Consider the following 8,622-nt stretch of genomic DNA (forward strand, 5'->3'; position numbering starts at 1 on the left):
TCCCAGTAGATTAGGGAAGTAAGGCTTCTGCTTGTACGTATGCTTTGTTCCACTAAAGCTCGGAATTTCCAACCTCCGACTAGGAACAACCAAGGGAAATGCCCCAGCCCCCCAACTGGCGATTCTTACTCAGAACGTCGGGAAGGTGCCCTCAAACCAGAATTCGGAAAATGATGTCATATCAACATGGCGGATATGATAAAGGATCACTTCTCCACGTTGTTGCCCAGGTCATTTTGGAAAATTTGGGGGCTCCAAAAGACATCCTACTTGGGGGTCCTTCAGCCAAAGGAGAATATTTGCTCTAGAACACTGAGACCCTGCAGATTTCTTTGTAAAACTGAAAATAAGTATCCTGAAAAGGATGAAAGCTGCAATAAAGGTAAAGGGTGGGCACACTAGATACTGAAAGCTCAGTGTAATTCTCTGTTAAATATGTTTTCTGTCAATTCCTGATACTGAAAAATTAATGTCTTATAGTTAGACATCGAAAATATCTTGATTTCTTGAAAAAAACCTTACAAACATAATTTTTGACACGCTGAAAAAATATTGAAGACATCATTTTTCGTTCACTAAAGAAAATGTTGAAAATGTTGTTTTTGAATTCCTGTAAAAACATTGAAAATTAGATTTTTGACCTCCTGAAAAAAAAATTCAAAATGTAATTTTTGACTTCCTAAAAGGCATTGAACATATCTTGATTTCCTGAAAAAAAAATTTGACATCCTGAAAAAACATTAAAGACATAATTTTTGATTTGCTGAAGAAACAAATCAAGTAAATGAAAGGTGGTCTCTAACTTTTTCACTTCTAGTGTAGGTACATTGGTCCAAACATATTTGAATGGTGAAGAAGGTTTCTTTTGAATGAATGTTTTAAGTTGCTGCAAAAACTGACTTTTTCTAGACCGTTAAAAAATGGAAATGCCTTTATGAATGGCTTTCAGAGACACCCGCTCATTAAGTTTCTTACCATATTGGCAAGAATGGCCACATTTTGACATCCGTTTTCTATCATTTAAGTTTTTCCATCTGAGGAAAACTCAGGGGAATATTGCTCCAACATTTGTTGTTTGTGCACTTTCATGGAGCTGAAATGAACTGGAGCAAAAATGTAGCAGCTTGTTAATGGTAGACCCATCAAGCATTAAATCAGCCTCAGTATATATACGGTATGCTCCAGAATTATCGGCACTCTTGAGAAAGATGAGCAAAAAGTGATGAATGGTGGGTGGGAGCCAATAAATTAGGTCACTCTCTAGCCCAGACCACAACCCTATTGAACACCTTTGGGATGCCCTGGAATGCTGACGGTATTCAAAAATCAATGAGGCATAGTTTTTAATATGATGTAACGTCACGTGTATGCTGGTTAAAAATTGACGTAGACCAATAGAAGTGATCCAAAATGACTTGGAATAACACATTAATCTACATTAAAGAAAGAACTTTACCTTTTGAAGTTACCATTTTGTTATGACAGCAACAATATAACAGTGTGACGACCCTTTTTACTCATTTATCATGTCAGTGGTGTTGTATGGATATTTCATGGTTGTCCTTCTACATTTATATTTTTTACCTATACGGCATATGGCAGCATAAACAGCTACAAGTGTTCTAGTCTGCCATTAAATGCCAAAGGAAAAAGAAGAACATGGAAAAACAACAACACAAGTGCAGCGGCAGTGACAGCTTCGCCTCAACTTGTCAAAAAGAAAAACAGTAGGAGTTGTAATCTTTGTGGAAATATGTTGTGTTCAAGGCAGACTGTCACAGAGTAACAATAGATTTGCAAAAACTTCTATGCAAATAGAATTTTTCAGATGAAAGGAGGAAAGCGAAGCGCCTCAAAGACAGACATTCAGATTTATTAAAAAATTCAAGGTGATTGAGTTTTTATTCCATCCAAAGTGTTATCCTTGTTAACCGTATCCTGAAATACATGTTACCATTATTTTTGTTTGAGCCAGCTGGCAGTGCTGTGCAGCCAACTGTGTTCCATATGGTGTTTGCAAAGGATAAACAAACACGATAGTTAATAGATAATGATTGTTTCTTTTCTTTCATTACTTGAGGGCTATGTGCCACTGTTGTTTTTTGTAGTGTTTAATGGTTTTAATTAGGGTGTTTGTGTTGAAATACATAGTATAGTAAATGTTGTTTTTGACTTCCTGGAATAACATTGAAAATTAAATTTTTGACTTCCTGAAAAAGAACTTTGAAAATGTAATATTTGACTTCCTGAAAAAAAAAAACATTGAAAATGTAATTTCTGACTTCCTAAAAGACATTGAAATTTGGGGGCAGTAGTGGGCTGGAGGTTTGGGAACCAGCCTTGCAACCGGATAGGTCGCTGGTTCGGTCCCCTGAGCTGAAAGTACACGACTGAGGTGTCCTTGAGCAAGGCACCTAACCCCCACCTGCTCCCTGGGCGCTGTGGATAAGGCTGCCCACCACTCTGGGCAAGTGTGCTCACTGCCCCCTAGTGTGTGTGCATTCACTTGGGTGTATGTGGTGTTTCACTGCACAGATAGGTTAAACGTGGAGGTGAAATTTCCCCATTGTGGGACTAATAAGGGTCACTTAATCTAATCTAAATATCTTGATTTCCCCCCCAAAAAATGCAAAATTCATAACATAATTTTTGATGCCCAGAAAAAAACATTGCAGACGTCATTTTTGTTTCGCTGAAGAAACATTAAAAACATCATTTTTGACTCCCTGAAGAAACTTTGAAAGCAGTATTTTTGACATCCTGAAAGAAACAATGAAAACATAATTTGGGATTTCCTGAAAAAAAGCATTGAAATCACAATTTTTGCCTTCCTGAAAAAAAAATTAAATATAATTTTTGATTTCCTTAAAATAAACATTGTAAACATAATTTCTGCCTTCCTGAAAAAAAACCCAAAACACTGAAAACATAATTTTTGACTTCCTGGAGAAAAACATACAGATTGCATACTGAACTACAGATTTTACCCAACTGCAAATCCTAATTTTGGGGTCTTTAACTGGGAATCTGCTCCATGGTGAGGGAAATCGCTAATACTTTATTTTGGATATGCTACTGTAGATGAATTAAAGTGGAACCAAGAAATTTGTATGAGGTTTTTGTGGAGTGCCATTTTAAAGGGAAAAATGGAGCTATGCCATCCAGCTCATTACTCAGACTTTTATGAGCGGAGTTAGGGATGGCAGAGCTGGGAAAATGCTGGGTTTGAGGAACACAGTCGGACAGCCTTCATTAACATGATCTACTGTCAGAAGGATGGTGCTGTGGTTCTCTTTCAGCGTATGCAGCCTAATAACAGTGTGTGAGAAAGTAATGCTGCACACGACTTCCAATAAATAACTGTATACTGTAGATAAAGCAGTGGAATGTGGCAGAGGTTTTTTCACTGTACTCATGTATTGTTTTTATGATGTGGATTGTGTACTTTTTTTGGGAAGATTGCTTTTTGGCCATTTCTACGTTAATAAATCTGAGGGGAAAATGTGCACTTTTTACATCCCCAATACGTTATTTGTAATTTAAGTCGTTCCATTTCAGTGGGAAAAGTGGGAATAGAACTCCAGCTTTTGTTTGTGTAATCCTTCATGTTTCATGGAGTTGAAATGAATTATGGCAAAAATGTAGCAGCTTGAGTTGCCTACAGATCCATCAGGACTGCCTTGAATAAACATATACGGTGGCCTCCAGAATTATTGGCACCCATTCTGAGCATGAAAACAAACCCAGGAGTGCCAGTAAATATAATAACACTTTAATAAGTTAAGTGACCCTTATTAGTCCCACAACAGGGAAATTTCACCTCTGCCTTTAACCCATCCATGCAGTGAAACACCACATACACACTAGTGAATGCACACACACTAGAAGGCAGTGAGCACACTTGCCCGGAGCGATGGGCAGCCCTATCCACAGCACCCGAGGAGCAGTTGGGGGTTAGGTGCCTTGCTCAAGGGCACTTCAGTCACATACTGTCGGCTAAGGGGATTAAACTGGAGACCTTCCGGTCACAGAGCTGGTTCCCAAACCTCCTGCCCATGACTGTCCCCAGTGACTGTCCCTGGCTGAAATATTTTGCTTTCAATTTTATCTTTTTTCACTGTAGAATAAGCTGATAAACAATATTGTTTCAAAGTTAAATTTACCAAGGATGCCAATTCTGGATAACACTATTTTAAACTATTTGTAAAAATATACCATTTGATACATTTGCTTTCAGTCAGGTGAAGAAGTAGGTACACCAGCCTTCAACCATGTTGACAGATACGGGTGATATGATTTATCAAATGGCACTAAATGGAAATAAACAGAATTGGAGTAGAGCTAAATGGCTAACTGACCCCTTCAGCCCTTCAGCCCGGCAGTTCATAGCTCTGATATTGAAATGAATCACGTACTTTCATTTCTTCATTTTTGTGTCTTATTTAAGTAACTTTCTTTTTTTTCTCACACACCCCTCCTCCTCGCCCCCTCCCCCATGGTTTTTTGGACATTTTTTCCATCGTCCACATCATTTGTCCCCAGCTGTCTTCATTCATTTTTATAGAACTACATTAGAAACAACCACACATTTCTCTCTTTTACACTCTCTCAGAGGTCCACACTCATAGCGGCCCACCGGGGATTATCCTGGTCCAGTCTGGTCCCTGGTAGTGAGCTGATGCTTAAAAACAAAGCTGCGGCATGAAATATGAGTTTTACATGTTTACGTTACGTCTTCTTCTGTGAGTTTATTGGCTGGTTGCAAAGCAGAAATCCGATTACTGTCTGACTCATGTAGACCTGGAGTTTTCACGCTATCTGATAACTGGATTCTGCCCTCACTAGTAAGCTGAGCATGTAGCAGCTGAATAATGCATCATTTATCAAGTGTGGATGTGGCGAGTGTGGTGGATGAGTCCCACATCTCTCTTGCATAGCTATATTTTGCACCATTGGGGTGCAGGATCCAGCATTTAAATACCTACGTAGTGCACCTTGTAGGGAGCAGGGAGCTGTTTGAGATTCAGCCCCAGCACAATAAGAGGGGCACCACCAGACTGGTACAAAATAAGACTTGCGGTGGTAATTTGAGGCCCAAACATTACTTATAAGGCAAGAGATTTTGCATTAAACAGTGCTGTGTTATCATATGTTCATTGTTATAAGATAAAAAGTTGCAATTTCATGAAATGACAAATGCGGTCCATGGTTGCTTAGCAATGATACCATACTCTAAAGGAACTACATTTATTGGCGGAATACTTGTTTATGTCAATTATTATTAATCATAACTTAAATTATATTCTGAAAAATTGTGTATTTTATCATCTTTTATGTTGACCACTGTTTTATAAAAGCAGTAAGCCACTTGAGGCTGTGCATTACTGTGATTTTATCACAGGCAAGAGTGTTCTTAGGCACAACGTGAAGCAGAGATGGTCCTCTCTTGGCTTATTACTTTGACATATCATGATGTGGGATGATGCAAATTTGCCCAGCCTTCTAAACATAGAAATTTATAGAGAGTGAGGTTTCCTTACTCACTTCTCTAACTTCACTTTTGGGTTCTTATTCATTATAATGCTTCTAAATTTCCCCAAAGCCTCACTCTTTGTCTCTGTCTCCTAGAACTACATGTTGTTTGGGCTTCTCTGTTGGAATTGTAGGACATTTTTTGATTGCAGATAATTTCTTAATAAAACAAAGCTGCATCGTGCCTTTCTTCTCTTTTTTTTTGAGGCAGCTTCGGTTGCTATCACAAGGATAAACCCACATCTGAAATAAATTTGGTGATACTAGTGCTGTTACTAGAACCATATGGCTCACGAGATGGGCTTTGTCTTTCTAATATTCCAATATTTTTGATCACCCACATGCCATTCCATCAAAAAGCATAACAATATGATTTGTTATTATTGCCTTAACCATGTTAACAAGGAGTCCTTGGATCCAGAGACGTGTTAATAAGTGTTGCTTTACACTATGACATCAATCCAGGGTTATGCCGTTGGCAAGTTGAAAGGCTGGTTTTAATTGTGACTTGTTTGTTGATTTAATCATGGATTCTTTTCCTGTTCTTGTTGTTGCTTGAAAGCATGAGTCATTGAAAATGATGTCTTAATAAACGCTAAAGTGCAAAAAGCTACACGTCTCTCATTTAGGTTGAAAGTCCAGAGCAGGCAGGAGGCCTCGATGAGCAAAAAAAGCAGATCAATTAACAAGTGGTGTTTTTTCAGAGGATCTAAATCAAGAGATAAAGCAAAACCAAGCTCTTGCTTTAGAAAAAAATCCACAAGTGTTTCTGTCCATCCTTCCACTGTGAGAAGATAGCTCAACACTATGAGTCTGAAAGGATGTGTAGCTGTTAAGAAGCCCTCACTGAGAAAAGGAAATAGACAAAAAAAAAGAAGAATATTTACACTCTTACACCAATGTGAACACTGTAATATACAGCAGATATCTGGAAGTAGCAGAAGGCAGTATTAATGCTGCCGAAGCACTGAAGACTCTTCCGTGTCAGTCAAGCATGGCGGAAGGTTTGGAGAGCAAGCTTGAAGCTGAAGCTCATGATTTGCTTTAGATAGAAGGCATTATGAACGCTGGTAAGTGCAAACAAATTTCAATGCCCCATGCAATACCTTGAAATTTATTCTACACCAAGACAACCACCACGAGCACAGTGCTGAGATGAACTTATCAAACAAAGGAACTGCAGGTGTTCTCAGAACAATGGACTGGCCACACCAGAGCCCAGATTTAAACATCGCTGAATGTGTTTGGGGTTACTTGGATGGAAATGCAACCAACTTCCAAGACTGAATTTTGGAGATGTGGGAAAATCCACTGAAAAGAGCGGAAGCTGTGATAAAAGCAAAGCATGGAGTCTGAACTTGTATTTAATGGCCGTTTTGACTGGAAATGAAAGAAATGAAAGGGTGGTATCTGACTTTTGTACAGCACTGTACTTTGCGAAGAACAGTAAAATCAGGCTGGAAACACAGTCGACTGTACTGGAATGAGTATGAAAAGCATGTCGGTGATAGGCAGGTGTTTCAGAACACCACGGGAGTTCAACTGGCTATAAAAACCCCCAACAATCAGCAGTGTTTGGCGACGCCTGCAGTCAAATAGGGCCGTAATTAACTCTGACACGGCTTTGTGTTCATTCATGCAATGGTTTCCAGAGCTCCTCTTGCTTGTGCGTGGTTGGAATAAGCAATAAATCATGTGCAACATGGCAGGCAAATGGCAGTTCAGCTTGTGGAGTGGTTCCCGTTGTTGATGTTAGATGGCTGCCACATTCTAGACAGGGATTAAGAGCTCAAGGGCGTAAAAAAAAGACATTGAAGGGTTTTACGGCTGTAAAGGACGCACTGTTTCTAAGACACTGATCAATGTTGCTATAAATCATCAGTGTTGAAGTAACCTTTACTTTTTTCCCATTGAAACGCCACCAAATGCTCAGGAAGCGACCCATCCTATTGAACTGAGACCAGTTTTCCAGTTCCTGGAATGAGAACTTTCCAGGGGCTTCGTTGGGAAATGACATCAGGCTGTGTTTGTGTCATGGTTTTATTCTATATCCGTGTTAGAATTTTATGTACAAAATGATTGGCAAGATTTTACAAAGGTCACACAAAGGAAATCAAGCTAATAGTGCTAACACTGAAGAGGAAACAAGAAATGGCATTTAATATCGTAGGCACATTGTGCTTTTTTAACTGTAGAGCATTTGGACATCAGCTGCAGGCTATAGGTCAGCAGGGTATGGGGACTGCATTTCAAAAATAAGAAAAAAAAAAAAAGCTTTGGTCAAGTCCAATCTTAGCCCAATATGCATGCTGCCCAGAATAAGAGCTAAACTGGCAGTAGGAAAAAGCTTGGACGTAGAATGAAGTCGATTAAGGCTACTATAGCTATTTACCTTAGCTTGCATCAGTTTAGCATATTAAATAGTGTCTTTATCAGTGGAGGACATGGTATATCTACTAAGGATGTAACAATATGAAAATAATGTATATTTTATTGTATCAAGTTGTATCGTGGAGTATATACTGCATTAGCTAGTGACTAGTATACTAGCTTGGGGCTAATTTTTGTTTCACATATTGTATTTTAGTAATGTTGATTGCAATGATCCACTGAAAATGGAAATATTAACATCATAGCCTAAGGCACATTTTCAGCCACTGCTTGTTTCTATATTAGACATTTTAAATCAAAACACCACTCTATCATATCGAATCAATTCCTGAATTTTGTGAACCATTACACCCCTAGCATCTTCAACCAGCCCTCTACTGATTCTACTAGAATCAACAGCATATTGAATGCAAGAGCTGATTAACTGATTACTGAATATAGGTTGTGTTGTCTAGAGCAGTGGTTCTTGAACTGGTACTCAGGGACCCCTGATGGTCCACATTTTTGCTCTCTCTCATGTGTTTCAAGCCAGGCTGAAGCAATATCTGTACTGTCCAGGGGTCCCTGAGGACCAGTTTGAGAACCACTGGTCTAGAGTGAGTTGTCACAGAGTGCACAATAATGTGAGTAATACAAAAAGTCATTCTGACAACAGAAGAGATTCAACGAAGAGAACATTCAAGGCTCAAAGAAAATCTT

The sequence above is a fragment of the Colossoma macropomum genome, unplaced genomic scaffold (genome assembly GCF_904425465.1).
Source record: "Colossoma macropomum unplaced genomic scaffold, Colossoma_macropomum, whole genome shotgun sequence".
NCBI lineage: Eukaryota > Metazoa > Chordata > Actinopteri > Characiformes > Serrasalmidae > Colossoma > Colossoma macropomum.